Below are 16,636 nucleotides of genomic sequence, written 5' to 3'. Positions count from 1 at the left end.
TAGAAAGAAGAGATGTTAAGAATATTTGCTGAATGAATGTATTCACAGATTTAATGGTAATTTAAGTTTAAAATAAAATAAAATAAATACAAATCAATGATTTTTTTCCACACAGGTTTTTATAAGGGAACAGTTAAAGTGATCTTAGCATACTGTGAATAATAAAAATTAAGTTGTCAACATTGTAGTATTTGATGACAAACATCTATAATGTAATATCTATAAAGTCTTTTCATTGTCTTCCCACATTTTTTTATGATTGAATGAAGTGAGACTAGATACAATGTTTAAATGTTTATAAACATTAGAATAATAAAATGATAATTTGACAAATACTAATTGCATACTGGTAGAGATTCTTTTAAGGGGGTAGAAACAATGTTGGTATCCCAAGGCAGTCATTGACTGCTTCATGGTCTCATGAAATTTCTGAACAGTTAGCAGTAATCTCCTCTATCCGCAGGGAATATCCCCAGTGGATGCCTGAAACCACAGATAGTACTGAATCCTATATACACATTTTCCCCCCTATACATACCTATCTATGATAAAGTTTAATTTATAAATTAGGCACAATAAGAGATTAACAACAATAATAAAATAGAACAATCATAACAATGTACTAAAATGACAGTTATAGGAATGCGGTCTCTCTCAAAATATCTTAATGCTACTGTACTTACCCTTCTTCTTGTGATGACATGAGATGATAAAATGCCTACGTGATGAGATGAAGTGAGAGGAATGTCATGGGCATTGTGACATAGCCTTCAGGCTACTATTGACCTTCTGATAGTAAGTCAGGAGGATCATCTGCTTCAGGACACCACCTACCGTGCAAACCATAATCATGCAAAACATAATGGCAGGTAAGGGGGGTGGGTAGGTGGGGATACTGTATTATTAAAATGCCTATTATATTACATTCTTAGAAGAAGATTCTCAATTTTTAAGAACATACCAACTTTTTCTTCAAATTTGTCTTTATGGATTGTTACAGATCTTAACTCAGTCTGATAAAACCAGGTGATAAATATTAGGCTATTTTATATAGATACAACATATAGCTTTAGCAATTTGCATTGAATTTTTAGATGTATTATTGTATGGCTTTCATGTTTAGCTTTTCAGTTTTACTTTATTTTATAATACATATACATATATACATATGTGTTCATATATGTATGAAATAAGCATATACATTAGAATATAAATAAATAAAATACAAATTATATATATTTTTTCAAATAGAGTTACTTACGATAAAAGATCATGACTTACCTATCGGTTGTTTCTATTCGTAAGTCTTTGCTATGCAAATAAATTTTCTATAATTCTAAGATTCCATTGATTATAAGCCAAAATATTCATGTAATAACATTACAACGTTAAGTATGTTTCTTTATTTCAACAATAAGAGCTTGTTAAAATATCTGCATGTCTAAGTAGGATAATATAAATGCAACGAACCCAGAAATGTTTAACACTGATCATCCTTTCTATATTGTAACTGTTCAATAATTAACTTGCTATCTGTGCAAAAACACAGAGGATTTTTTTTCTAATTTTAGCCCTGATTAGCTGTGTGATTATAAGCAAATGGTGATCCTTGCTTTTCTAATGTATAAAACAAAAATATCAAGAGTGTCTTATTTTGTATTTATCATCTTTATTATTATTGTTCTACTATAACAGGACATCCAAATATAAAAATTCTACAATTTATCTGCTGAAAGTACCTTTCCACACACTTATATGCAAAAAACAAAGGCAAGAAACTGTTTCTTTAAGGACTGAATAAATGACAAAGGAAATAGAAAATTATGAGCGATGTGAGAAAAAAGAAATCACGTATTCAAGATTTGAAAGCTTTAAAATATTAATATCCATTAAAAAATAAAGTCTAATCTCATCTTTCTTAGAATAAATAAATCTAAAACAAAATGTGTTAGTATTTTAGTAAACAAAAATGAATGTGACTATGTCAGGTATTCTAGATAAAATTGAGTATATGTGTACTAGGAAATGTCTATCTGAATATTCATAGTAGCCTTGTTTATAACAGGAAAAACAAAATCACACAAAGTTTCATTAACAACAGATTGGTTAAAGATATTCTTGTGCAATTAAGCAATAAAATCCTAAATATTATTTTTTTTAATATTAGAATAAGTGAATCACAAGTTCTAGTACCGAGATGAATGACTCTCAATAAGAAAATGTTGAGTAAAGAAAAGGGACTTATGGAATTGATAATAAAACAGCATTCATAGAAATTTTAAAAATATAAAAAAATAAGAATGTATCCTATTGGGAAATATGAATAAACATTAAACTATTACCAAATGCAAGAAAAAGCTAAAAACAAAATTTATAGGACTAGTTAGCCTTGTGGAATGAGAGACATAGGCAATTGAGGAGTATGCTCCAAGAAATGTCCTATTTTTTAAATGTGTTAATACATTTTTTACTGAATTGTATCAAGCATGCAGAACAAACATAACTTTTTTTTAAATTTTTATTTATTTATGATAGTCACAGAGAGAGAGAGAGACAGAGACACAGGCAGAGGGAGAAGCAGGCTCCATGCACCGGAAGCCTGACGTGGGATTCGATCCCGGGTCTCCAGGATTGCGCCTTGGGCCAAAGGCAGGCGCCAAACCACTGCACCACCCAAGGATCCCTTATATGGTCTTTATACCTAGAAAGGAGGAAATCTTTCATCTAGGTAAGAAGTAACTAGTTCCCTAAAATAAAAAAATATTAAAAAAAGAAAAAAAAAAGACCATATAAAGTGCCACTTTCCTGAGTGTAAAGAACTTTTTTGAGTTTTTAGTTTTTTACTTTTCTTGTCTTTTTTTGCTTTTGGAGAGACTCCTATCATTGGTGACTGCAAGGTCCTAAAATGAACAAAGCATATTTTCCTTTAGAATATTCTCTCAGCTTTTGGCTCACCAATGTCTATCCTATAAGAATAACTTTTGGAGACTTTTACCCCTAGCATAACTTCTCTATTATAAAATTAATTTAAAAATGAACTTAGGTAAACATTTCTACAAGTTCTACATCTGTTTGGGGATTCACTTATTTTAGATCAATTTGAAAAAGATTATGAGTACTTCCAATCTCTCTTCCTCTTTCTCAACATCTGCCTTTTCTCCTATAGTAGCAGCTTGCCAATTCTTTCATTTGCCCAATATTTTTATTGGCCTAAAATCAAAATCAACCGAGTGTGCCCCAAATGCAGGGGTCATGTATGACATGTTTTAGTAATTCTCCAAAGGATCTCTCAATTTAAGTATAACTCACTGACCTTGGAGCAGGAATTTAGGTGCACAGCAGGGCTTTCTTCAAAGAAATACTCCGGAACTTAATTCTCCATCCTTTGTCTTCCTTTTGATGTTTTTGACCTTTCTGAGAACTCTAAGAATTATAGAATTAATTTTCCTCAGTTTTATCTATAAGTATTACATATAAGGATAATATTCACACTCACTTTTGTAATTGATATCTATTATATTCAGGCTGTACTCAAAAGTGAGGCAAATGGGTATCACCTTAATATTCTATTGCATATACTTTGATATACAATATTTTTTATAGTAGTCTTATATTCTTACTATAACAAATTATCACAAATTTAGTGACTAATAATACAGAGTTATTATTTTAAAGTTCTTAAAGGTCAAGTCTAACATGGGTCTGAGTGGACTAAAAACAAGGTGTGGGTAGGGCTGTTCTAGAAGCAAACCCATTTCCTTGCTCATTCAGATTATTGAAATAATTCAGTTCCTTCTAGTTGTGAAACTGAGTTCCCTGTAGGCTGTCACCTACATATGCTGCTTGTATTCATTTTATTCTTTTTAATTTGATTTAGTTAACATATACTGTATTATTATTTTCAGGGGTGGAATTTAGTGATTCATCAGTTGCATATAACACCCAGTGCTCATTATATCAAGTGCCCTCTTAATGCTCATCACCCAATTACTGCATCCCCTCACTCCCTTCCCCTCCAAGAACCCTCAGTTTGTTTCCTAGAGTTCAGCATTTCTTATAGTTTGCCTCCCTCTATAGCTTCACCCACCTTATTTTATTTTTCCTTCCCTTTCCCTATGTTCATCTGTTTTGTTTCTTAAATTCCACATATGAGTGAAATCATGTTGTTTTTCTCTTATTTATTTCACTTAGCATAATATTCTCTACCTCCATCTACATTGTTGCAAATGGCAAGTTTTAATTCCTGTTGATGGCTGAGTCTTTATCCATTCATCTGTCGATGAAAATCTGGGATTTTTTTCATAGTTTAGCTATTGTGGACATTGCTGTTACAAACATTAGAGTGCATGTGCCCCCTTTGAATCATTGTTTGTATCCTTTGGATAAATACTTAGCAGTGCAATTGCTTGGTTGTAGGGTAGCTCTATTTTTAACTTTTTGAAGAATCTCTATACTGTTTTCCAGAGTATCTATACTAGTTTGCATTCCCACCAGCAGTGTAAGCGGGTTCTCTTTTCTCCACATCCTTGCCAGCATCTGTTGTTTCTCGAGTTGTTAATTTTAGCCTTTCCTTTTAAAGATTTATTTATTTGAGAGAGAGAGACTGAACAAGAGAGAAAGGGGGAGACAGCATGAGCAGCAGGAGGGGCAAAGGGAGAAGCAGATCCTTGCTTCTTTAAGCAGGTAGCCCAATATGGGGCTCAATCCCAGGATCCTGAGATCATGACCTGAGCCAAAGACAAAGGTTTAATCAGCTTAGCCACTCAAGTGTCCCTAGTTTTAGCCATTCTGTGTTAGAATGTATCTCACTGTGGTTTTGATTGGTATTTCCCTGATGCCAAGTGATGTTGAACATTTTTTCATGTCTGTTGGCCATGTGTATGTCTTCTTTGGAGAAATGTTTTTTCATGTCTTCTGCTTATTTCTTGACTGGACTTTTTTGGTTTCTGAGGTGATGAGTTTGATAAGTTCTTTATAGATTTTGGATACTAGCCCTTTATCTGATGTGTCATTTGCAAATATCTTCTCCCATTCTGTAGGTTGTCTTTGAGTTTTGTTGACTGTTTCCTTTGCTGTGCAAAAGCTTTTTATCTTGTTGAAATTCCAATAGTTCCTTTTTGCTTTTGTTTCTCTTGCCTTAGAAGACATGTCTAGCAAGAAGTTGCTGTGGCTGAGGTCAAAGAGGTTGCTCCCATGTTCTTCTCTAGGATTCTAATGAGTTCCTGTCCCACATTTAAGTATTTTAGCCATTTTGAGTTTACTTTGTGTATAATGTAAAGAAATGGTATAGTTTCTTTTTTCTTCATGTGGCTGTCCAGTTTTCCCAATACCATTTGTTGAAGAGACTATCTTTTTTTCCGTTGGATATTCTTTCCTGCTTTGTTGAAGATTAGTTAACCATAGAGTTGAGGGTACATTTCTGGATTCCCTATTCTGTTCCATTGACTATGTGTCTGTTTTTGTCCCAGAACCATATTGTCTTGATGATTACAGCTTTGTAAAATAGCTTGAAGTATGGAACTGTGATACATCCAGCTTTTGTGCTCTTTTTCAACATTCCTTTGGCTATTCAGTGTCTCTTGTGGTTCCATACACATTTTAGGATTATTTGTTCCAGCTCTGTGAAAAACATTGCTGGTATTTTGATAGGGATTACACTGAATGTGTAGACTGCTTTGGGTACCATAGATATTTGAACAATATTTGTTTTTCCAATCCATGAACATAGAATGTATTTTCCATTTCTTTGTGTCTTCTTCAATTACTTTCTTGTGTGTTCCTTTGTTTTTAGAGTACAAATCTTTTACATCTTGTGTTAGGTTTATTCCTAGGTATCTCATAGTTTTTGTGCAATTGTAAATGTGATCCATTTCCTGATTTCTCTTTCTTCTGCCTCATTGTTAGTATATACAAATGCAACTGACTTCTGTGCATTGATTTTATATCCTCTAACTTTGCTGAATTTCTGTATCAGTTATAAAAATTTTTTGCTTGAGTCTTTTGGGTTTTCTACATGGAGTATCATGTCATCTGTGGATGGTGAAAGTTGAACTTCTTTGCTGATTTGAATGCCTTTTAGTCCTTTATGTTGTCTGATTGCTAAGACTAGGACTTCTACTTGTCTGGTGTCTGCTTTCTTGAGCCCCTCTCATGCTTTGATCTCTCCTCCTCTTTCTTCTGTTGAATCTCTTTGACACACTTTGCCTCCATCTTCCAGTCTTAAGAGCCCATGTGTTTACAATGAGACCATTTGATAATCCAGCATAATCTCCCTATTTTAAGATTATCTGATTAGCAAATATAATTTCAGCTGCAATTTTGATTCCCTTTTTGCATGTGATGTTAAGATATTCACAGGTGTAGCATCAGGGTTTACAGTGTGCACATCTTTGGTGAACCATTAGTCAAACTATCATAGATGTGTATGGAATATTTCATAAACAAACAATTTCTTCAAAGATGCTAACAACATGTCAGGCAAATACAAACAAATAAGAGTGTAATTAATAACAGCCAGTCAAGATTTTAAGCAAAATACATCTTGTGGATTAGAGGATCATTATGCAGAGGTAAAAGGGAGAATTCTTTTTTTTTTAAGATTTTTATTTATTTATTCATAGAGACACACAGAGAAAGAGGCAGAGACACAGGCAGAGGGAGAAGCAGGCTCCACTCAGAGAGCCCGACCCAGGACTCGATCCCGGGTCTCCAGGATCACACCCTGGACTGCAGGTGGCACTAAACCGCTATGCCACCGGGGCTGCCCTAAAAGGGAGAATTCTTAATAGGACTTTAATAGTTCAATTGTTAAGTAATGAATAACTTATAATCTTAATCATAATTTTTTAAAACTATATGGGAATTGACAAAAACAATTTTGATAGAGAATTTAATAAAATGCTTAACCTACATCAGATCAGACAAAGTGGGAAGACATTGAGAATTTGAAAAATATAAAATTTGTCTAGGATGATCTATAGCTTAAATATAATTCATTGTTGGTAATTACTGGTTAGTTTGTTAAAAATATTTTCCCAGCATGGTTCAAATTAATTCAAATTGCATGATGAATTTAAGGAAAGAAGTGGAAAGAGTGAATTTCCATAAAGGAACATCAAAATATGGTCCTTAAGAGTTAGTTGTATAACCAATCCAGACTATCAGATATCACAAATTAAACAGTAAAGCACAGCATTTAAGACAAAGCTGTGAATCTACACATCCATTGCTCAAATCCTGACTCTGGTAATTACCTCTACTTTCTGTCATATCATTTAATTTCTCCTGTCTCAGTTTCCTCACATATACACATTCTTGTGAAGATTAAAATAGTTACTAATACATGTGAACTTCTTAAAAGATTGCTAGCTTCTAAAAAGCTTTCAGTCAAGTTCAGTAATTAGATCTAAGATCCCAGGAGAAAGAGAATAGCACTAGAAATTGAGGGGATTTTTTTTACTCAAATTATATCTGAGTCCCAGATACCACCATTTATTGCTTAGGTATATTATAATTATACAACATTTAGAGGTCTTGTGCATCAGAAATACTGTGCAATATTCTTCACTTCATGCTTAGTGAAGATTTAGAGTTGAATTCCACAAGATGCAGGAGAAAACATTCTTTTTTTTGTCATACTTCTTGAACAAATCCATTCTGAGGGGCTAATTCTTTCCCTTTTCTAGGATAAAATTCAAGAAATTTTTCATCACTTTTGTGGTTACTCAACACAACAACAAAACCTCCTCAGTTACTTTCAGTTTCACCAAAGTTTACATAGTAATTAAATTATCCTGTGTAATATAGCAAAACTAAACTTTATTTAAAGTAAAGATTCTTCATTTCCCTGATCTAGGCCCCCTTCAAGGTGGACTTCTAAGTGGGAAAGGAATGTTTGGCAGACATTTTCTCTTTTCCTAACTTACTCTTTTATTTTTCTCCCTTCTTTTTGAACATGGAGTATGATTTCCCTAGGGACACAGTGAGAGAAATGGTTAAAAAAGAAGTTTAAAGGGCAGAAACATTTTTTACTCGCCTAGTTGCATAATGGCTTGATTTTGGTTCTCTTGGTGTTCGGAATGCAATCAAAGATAACGCTCAAGTAGAGTACATTTTCAGTTTCTTCACTTAAAACATGACTGCTTAGAGAATATTGAAATTCCATTTTCTTGACTAAGGCAGTGCATTTTCTTAGGCTGATTGCTTATGATTTTCTCAGTGCCTGCTCATTCAGATGTCCACCTTATTGCTGGCATTATATGACCCCTCCAGACAGTCCTCTGAAGCAGCATTGTAAATGGCATCAGCCTGGCTCCTTCTCTGCATGGCACACATCTGATACATGAGAAATAATCCAAAGTTACACAAATGTAGCTAGTCCCAATGACGTTGCTCCCTGTTTTGCCATCTCAGGCAGATACAAAAACTTCAGGCTATTCATGCATGAATTGCACATTGTTTGCTGTTCCCAAATTCCAAGGGGATCTGTCAATATGATGACAAATTCCCTACCACCCCCTCCACTTCCCTCCATAGGGATGAGACAGTGACAGGGAGGGACTCATCTTTCCCTCCAAATGTATTTTTTCCTTTCCTCTTTAACTTTAGCCTTTTTATATCTTCAAGAGGAAGGTAAGCTAAGAGTAGAAATAATTGAGACAATAAGACTTAAAAATAAATAGCTTGAGCATTTCCTTCTTAATTCCCTATAGGACATTGGTATCTCATTTAGTATATAGCTTGCCATATCTTTCCCTACCAATCTTTTGAAGTCTTGCTATGGATTGAATATTTGCATCCCCTCAAAATTCATATGTGGAAGCCCTAATCTTCACTGTCATGGTGTTTAAAGATAAAGTAAAAAAAAAAAAAAAAAAAAAGATAAAGTCTTTAGAAGTAACTAGGGTTAAATTTAGTTATGAGGTTGGGTCTCTCATGATGGGATTAATGCCCTTAGAAGGGGGGGGAGAGAGAGAGAGAGAATGAGTGCCCTCCACCCACACACACAGTACATCAAGCAAAGACATTGTGAGGTTAGCTTTTTCTCTACAAATTCAGTGTTTATATGTTTACTTTATCATTACTTTATGTGAGGCAATCATAGACTCTAAATAAACTGTGAACAACTCATATTTCCTTCTCACATAAAGAAAACAGTGAAACTTGTCAAAATTATTGTTTACTTTTTGGGTTAAGGTTGAGTGTAAGAAAGTCTTTATAAAATGTTCAAAATCCTTGATATTGCCGTATTTCAAAATTTGCTGATTTCCCTTAATAAGTATGACTTGTTTAGATGTTTTGTAAGCTAAGAATTAATATATTTTCTTTTATGTGTATTCTTGCTTTGTATAATCTATTTTCCATAATGTAACCCTCATGTATTAAATGAAATGTTTTTCTTTGCAATGGAGATGAATTTAATGTGTTAGAATTAAGATGCTTGAACAGTTTATTATCAAAATGAATGAGTCTTTACCAAGAATTTAAAGAGATTCTTTCTGATGACTTTCCCTGTTTCCCTAGTGAAATATGAATGAGGGCCTCTCCGAAGTGAACACATTTGGAGTGGGTTACATTTTTAAAAAATGTTATTAGGTGTAGTAAATCCACATTAAATATTGAATATCTCAATAAATAGTGATAACCAAATGGAAGGCTTACATAGAAGAAGCATTTTTCAAAGTCTGAAATATTTTTTACTTCTTTGCACTCATGGTAATTATTTTTTAATTAGATTTTCTGGACTTCACTTTTATTTTAATGGAGCAGTTTTCCCTTAAAGCCTACATGAATAATATATGATTCAAATCCAGAAGTAAGTAAACATAAGCAAAATTTTGGTACAGCAAATCTTAGGAACAAACTTAATTATTGAAAAAGACTGAAAAATATTTTCTTTTTCTGGTTATAATATTAGGTGTAATCTTGGAGAAGTTAGTCGAACAATAGACATATAGTAACTTTGTAAAATAACCATTAATGATCAATGTCTTCAAAACTTTTTGAAATTCTAAACATCACAAATAATGTACATTTAAGTTCATTTTTCCATAAGCTTCAAATTGAGAAAAGTTGAACATTTTAAAACATGCAAAGCCCATGACTTGGGCAATGTGAAGGTTAACTAGGTTAACTAGGTTAGAGTGATTGACAAGCATTATCTTTTGGAAGGACATTGGGCTTAAACTTGAGCCTAGAGAAATAACACTAAACTTACTCTTTTGTTTGTTTCTTTATTTAATTTTTACTACAAAGGTTGAAAAGGATATATCAAAAATCAACTTTAACTCTCAATAGCAGTGACCTAGAGCAATAAAAATCACAATTTTATTTTCTAAAGTACTATTATCCTTGTGTAAAAGTCCCTTGAAACTCAGAAACTAATGTGGATATTGTTTCTCCCCAACCTTATTTTCTGTTTACACTCTTGAATTTGCTTTTTGTACCCAATGCCACACTTCAATTTCACACTATATGCCAGGATGCAATATTTTATTGAACATGATCCTTAATTTAGATTATAAATGTGAATTGCTGCTTTTAAAGATGTTTAATTTGACAATATTGAGGCTCAAAAAAATTGGTTATGTTTTCAGGATGACATACTCACAATAAAGCTTGTGTCTCTACACCGAAATGTAATGCTGTATGATATATAATCTTCTTCTTCAAGGACCACACTGTAAATATTGCTGTGTACATTGTTTAAGAACTCTCTTAGGAATTGTTCTTTGAACAACTTATTTAAGTACATCTGCTTTTAAAAGTCTATGTTTGAGGGCAGCCTGGGTGGCTCAGTGGTTTAGTGCCTGCCTTCAACCCAAGGTGTGATATTGGAGACCCGGGATCAAGTCCTACGTCAGACTCCCTGCATGGAGCCTGCTTCTCCCTTTGCCTGTGTCTCTGCCTCTCTCTCTGTCTCACATTATTAAATAAATAAAATCTTTAAAAAAAAAGAAGTCTATGTTTGAGGGTATTTTTGGCATTTGGTAAAACCACTCTTTTTCATTGAGATTTCATGATAAAAATGAAATAAAATATGTATAATTAAAGAAACAGTTTAATACAAATAGATTACAAAGTCAGATATAATAATAATGTAATTCTTATGTTTTCAATACTTTAAAAATACTGTTTTAAGTGTTGTATAAAAAGTTTTGTAATTGCATCAAGTTACACTCTATAACTGTTCTATAAATTAACTGTAGTTTGGAAATCTTCTTTCTTCTTAGTTGTTCATTTTCTATTTAATCTCTTCTATATCATCCAGTCTTCCCCATTAGACTTGCATTAAATTGATAGATTATTTTCAATGTTTTTTTTATCTTCTATCTCTATTGAGACTTGAAGGTATAGTGCTTTCATAAACTTTATGACTAGCTATTTTTTTTCATTGTTTGCCACCTTGTATATAGAAGGCAAGAAGTATGATTATTCTCTACCAAATTATCTTCATCTTATGATGCTTGCGTAAGGGTTTCTCTTAATGGAAGAAATTTGCTTCCCATATGACTTAGTCCATTCTCAGTTATTTTCACATGGTGGGAAAAAACAAGAGAGTTCTTTGGAGTCTCTTTTATAAGGACACTAATCTCATTCTGGAGAATCCCATTCACATGACCTAATCACCTCCCAAAGGTCTCATCTTTTAATACCATCACAGTAGGGGTTAGGATTTCAACATATGAATTGTTTTGGAGAGGGCACAAGCATCCATTCTAAAATACCATGCTTTGATAGGAAATGTGTTGATTGTTATGTGTAAATGATTTTCTTACTTCTAATTTATTAGAAAATCTTGATTCAAGCAAGAGCAACACAATGTAAAATATACCTTTTACTACCTCTTGGTTTTATTGTTAAGTCTGGTTGATTTAAATTTGCTTTTCTCTTCTAGTATTTCAATAACCACAATAATACCCCTTCCACACATGTAAATTCTTTGCCATCAAGTTCCAACTCAAATATCCAAATTTTTGGATCAAGTAATTCTTTAGCCCTTCCACTTGAGCAGAGCTCTTCATTTTACAATGCCAGGGGAAGTAATTTCAGACAAATGCATCTGGACCTAATTTTTGGGAAATGTCTTATGTTCACATTTTGCTATTCTTTTGATAGAAGTTATCTCCTGATTCAGACTGTTGTTTAGTTTTGCATATTTGTTTCCTACATAAGGACACTGTGTTTTTTAATAGAAGACACTCACTTAAAAAAAAAGGCGCTCACTTTTGTATTCTTTTGAAAATTAAACATCTTGTCTTTTTAAATCATTTGTTTAAAAAAGCACTAAAAACAAAACTTACTGATTATGCCATGCTAAGCACTGTTTTTGGTACTAGAAATGTGACACAAAAGAAAGTAAGCAAATGTTCTGCATCAGGACTTTTTACATGTGATAATTTTAGTACTTATCACAATTAAAATTACATGTTTAATTGCACCTTCATTTGTTTACCATTTACCTCCACAAATTCTGTAAGCCAACGTGAGAGCAGAATCTTTTCAATTTATTACCACAATATCAGTGCCTAGCCTGCATGAGATAATTAAATATTAGAATCTGTTGAATGGATAGGCATAGTAATAGAAGTTTAATTTCCTGGGGAAAAATGAAGTGGGGGTAAAACTAATTATAGAGAAAAAGAGAAAAAAATATCAAGCTAAATATATCTTTGAAGTTCAGATACTTAATGGGAAAATTTAGCATTCATTTCGGAGAAAACACATTTGCTAAATATTGCTTATTCTAACAAGTTAACAATACCATCATAATATATTAGAGGTAGTTAGTGCTAGATAACAGCCCACTTGGATGAAAAGAAAATACCATAGTCCAAAGAGTATATACCAAAGTCTTTAGTTGAAATTATGATTTCTATAAACAAAGTTAAAATCAATATTAACTGGTAAAAATAATTATGTATTATTTTGCTTAAATTGTTTATGAATTTTTTGTAAAGTCTTTTTTTGTTTACAGTTATAGAACAGATTTATGGTTATAAAATTGTCTACTAAAGTTATTCAGTGTTAAAAACAAAGCCTTATATTTCTATTTAGCAGTGTATTTTATTAGTGACTTTCAACTTCTTGACATACTTATAGAAAGGTAAATAAATTTAGGAATTTAACTGAAAATACTTATATTATCATTCACATATAAATTGGTTTTAATTAGTTGATTTATTTTTATTTCTTAGTAGAATATAGTACTGCATTTTGGATGAAGTATTGTTGGCAATAAAATATTGGTGATATTGGTTTCTATAATGTTTTTTAAACATATTTATAGTTACTATATTTGTATGATTCAACCAAATTCAGTTAATATATGAAATACCATGTTAAATGATTTCATCAATTAAAATAGATGACTATATGGATCCTTGTTTCTACCATGTGCATACCAAATTTATAGAAATTATGATAAATACTGGAATATATACAATTAAAGGAAAAATGAACTCTTTGCCAGAAAAGGTAACAAAATGTCTTTGTCATTTTGAAAAACTTAATATCAAAGGTGAAGCCTCATTTCAAGCCTCAAGTAACTTCCTTTGAATTTGAGAAGGGTCAAGAAGTACAAGAGAAGGATGTTCCAACCGGGAGAGAAAAGCAAGAACAACTATCCGAGCACATGAAACTGTCAAGATTAGCTTCCATATGGAATGTCAGCAGCACTGGTGGACATATGACAGAAATGTTTAAAATACCATGATTAATTTCTCAGTAAGATCTATACAAGTGTGAATATAGGAATTATCTTATTTGCCTTGTTTTAATAATCAAAAAAATCTTTTTGTATTAAAAAAACCCTGCTCTGTATAAAATAAATATAATTTATAAAATATCTCAATGATAAAGCCAAATAATTGATAGGTTGCAGATTTAAAAATAAAATATTTCTGATCAAAGTACTATATTGGTAGTGGAGAAGTCCAGGTCTGGTTTGCCTATTAGACTGGGATATGGGGAATGGGTTCCACTGTTGTTGAGAAAGCTGCAAGTCAGATAGAACACTGAAGCAGCAAACAGGTACCATCCACAGCATTAATAACTAAAGGGAAGAAGTGTGGTTGCCAAAAATTAGGAGCTTGGAGAGGGTCCCTTAGACTCATGTCCTGGATTCAGATAGTTGAGAGAGACAGAGCTGGATCCTCTGAGGAGGCTCAGAGAGCTGATGTTTGAAGTGCAAAACACACATATGAATATCCAGCCAACCTGGAGGCTGGAGAAATGCTGATTCATGTAGAAACAGAAAAATAGAAGGTTCCTTGTCCCGTTTGCCTTCCAATTACCCACCAATGCTTTGCATGGTCATAACCCTAAGACACTAACAGAAAAGTAGTTTTAAAACAGATCCTCAGATTCCAGACCCAGTATAGAGAGCAGGGTATAAGGGGGACCATCAGCTTGAGAGGTAATAGGTAAATAACCAGCACATTCCCACTTCCCAAGATTACAAAATAGTATGGATTATCTAATTAGTGTTAAATATCTTTAAAAATTGGTTGCCCCATAAAAATTTGAAAGTAACATAAAAATATTTTAGTCGAGAAACTTCTACCACCTAACCTGTATGGAATTCAACTTCTTTAAAATAAGAATTTGTAGTAGCTCTTTGATATTTTTAAAATTTTATGATAGTATAATTTCCACATGTTTATTAGTAAACTATTTTATATAAATTTTTGATGTAAGTTAATACATTTATGAGTGAACAAAATACAAACAAAACCTGGTTTCTAGGATATAGGTCTGACTGCAGTTTTACAGGTATGCATTCTACTTCTGGCTGTAGCAATAAAAGTAATTTGAAGGAAACTAATTTCTGTGACAATCAATTGGTTCAGCTAAAAAAATTAACAAAAATAAATACAATGAAAATGTATTATAAAATGAGATACAATTAATATAAGAGATCAAATACATTCCTGAAACTTAGTAAGCATATAATAAAACCCATCTACATAAGTGATTTTTCAGTGGTTTTAAGATGATGTTGATTTAACCCTAAATTCATGAAATTTTTAAAGCAAAAAAGCAATATTATGATCAAATTATTTTACTCTACAGCCATAATATTGATAAAATAAGAAAAGTTTAAGGATGTAATCTATATAATACAGAGAAATGACTGGATAAATATCATTTCAAAATATTTTACGTCATACAGACACTGTAAAATGGTAAGCAGTGTCTGTATGATGACTGTGATTACTTGTAGAATCCCAGTTACTGTTGGTTCAAATCTCCAGATTAATTTTTTATAAATTGTTAAATCTATTATTGTTATTTATTGCTTAATTACAAAATTCTAATTCTGATTTTTTTTAAGACTTACTTATTTAAGAGAGAAAGAATGCATGCATGAGCAGCGGGGAGGGGGAGAAGGAAAGAGAGAATGAGAATCTCCAGCAGACTCCCTATTGAGAGTGGAGACTGATGTGGGGCTCTATCTCATCACTTTGAGATCATGCCTTGAGCAGAAATCAAGAATTGTATGCTTAATTGACTAAGCCACCCAGGTGCCCTCATAATTCTGATTTAAGCAAAACTTACTAACCCAAAATGGCTATGCAACTCTGTTTCATGAAAATGGAACATTTTTATGAATAATGACTCCTAGTTTATCAAACATGTTTCCCTAATATTCTAATATCGTTTTATGCACATATACAATGAATTTATTAAAATTTAAAAATGACAAGGACGTGTCATTCACATACTATTTTGAGCATATCTATAAATGTTCATTTATTTTGTAATTTCTGAGGGCAATTCCTATTGTCTGATGATGTACTAGAGGTACATACTTTGAAATATACAACATTAGTATCCAAAAGAAGCACAAAATATATTGGAGATAAATGCAGGTTGTTCTAAAATATTAAGTATTCTGTAACACAGGGATATTGCAAAGGAAAATAAGACATCTATAAATTTCACTCATGGGATATTTCACAATGGAGAAGCACGCAATGTGATTTTTAAAATGAGGAGTTCACTAAAAAAAAAAAGTGAAAATGTGTATAAAGAAAATGGTTTAGTATATGGGGGTAGAGGGTGTTACAGAGACCAAAATGATGAGGGAATAGTGAAAAACAGCAATTACTTTAATATAATAGAAGCCTATGCATGAGAAACTGCAAAGAGGTGAGGGTGGACAATAACAATGGAAGGTGTGTTGAGTAATTATAAGCCATTCAAATAATGGTTTTCATTATAACACCATGCACTTTCTATTTTTCCTTTAGATGGATATTCAAGTTTGCATTTAAATAGTTTTTTTATGTTTTAACAACATATTCATTGCTATACTCAACAGTCATATATGCATGAATTTATATGCATATATGCATATGCATGAATTTATCTTTACCTAGTTTCAAAAATAAATCTCGGGTACCTGTATTGCACACGAAATTTTTTGATGATATATTTTTTTAAGATTTTATTTATTTATTCATGATAGACACAGAGAGAGAGAGAGAGAGAGGCAGAGGGAGAAGCAGCCTCCATGCCGGGAGCCTGACCCAAGACTCAATCCCGGGACTCCAGGATCCGGCCCTGGGCCAAAGGTAGGCGCTAAACCACTGACCCACCCAGGGATCCCCCTTGACAATGTATTTTAATTTAT

The 16,636-nt window shown here is 32.5% G+C and overlaps 1 long non-coding RNA gene across 1 annotated transcript; it reads left to right on the top strand.

The window, feature by feature from the left end:
* Positions 1-2,373: 2,373 nt before the first annotated feature.
* Positions 2,374-13,846, top strand: LOC125753363 (uncharacterized). The gene is made up of 2 exons (XR_007405013.1): positions 2,374-2,728; positions 13,520-13,846. It is a non-coding gene; the product is annotated as an uncharacterized LOC125753363 (long non-coding RNA).
* Positions 13,847-16,636: the final 2,790 nt, after the last annotated feature.

The sequence above is a fragment of the Canis lupus genome, chromosome 22, assembly GCF_003254725.2.
Source record: "Canis lupus dingo isolate Sandy chromosome 22, ASM325472v2, whole genome shotgun sequence".
Lineage (NCBI taxonomy): Eukaryota > Metazoa > Chordata > Mammalia > Carnivora > Canidae > Canis > Canis lupus.
Note: the sequence above shows the minus strand (reverse complement) of the source record. Positions and strands in the feature narration are given on the sequence as shown.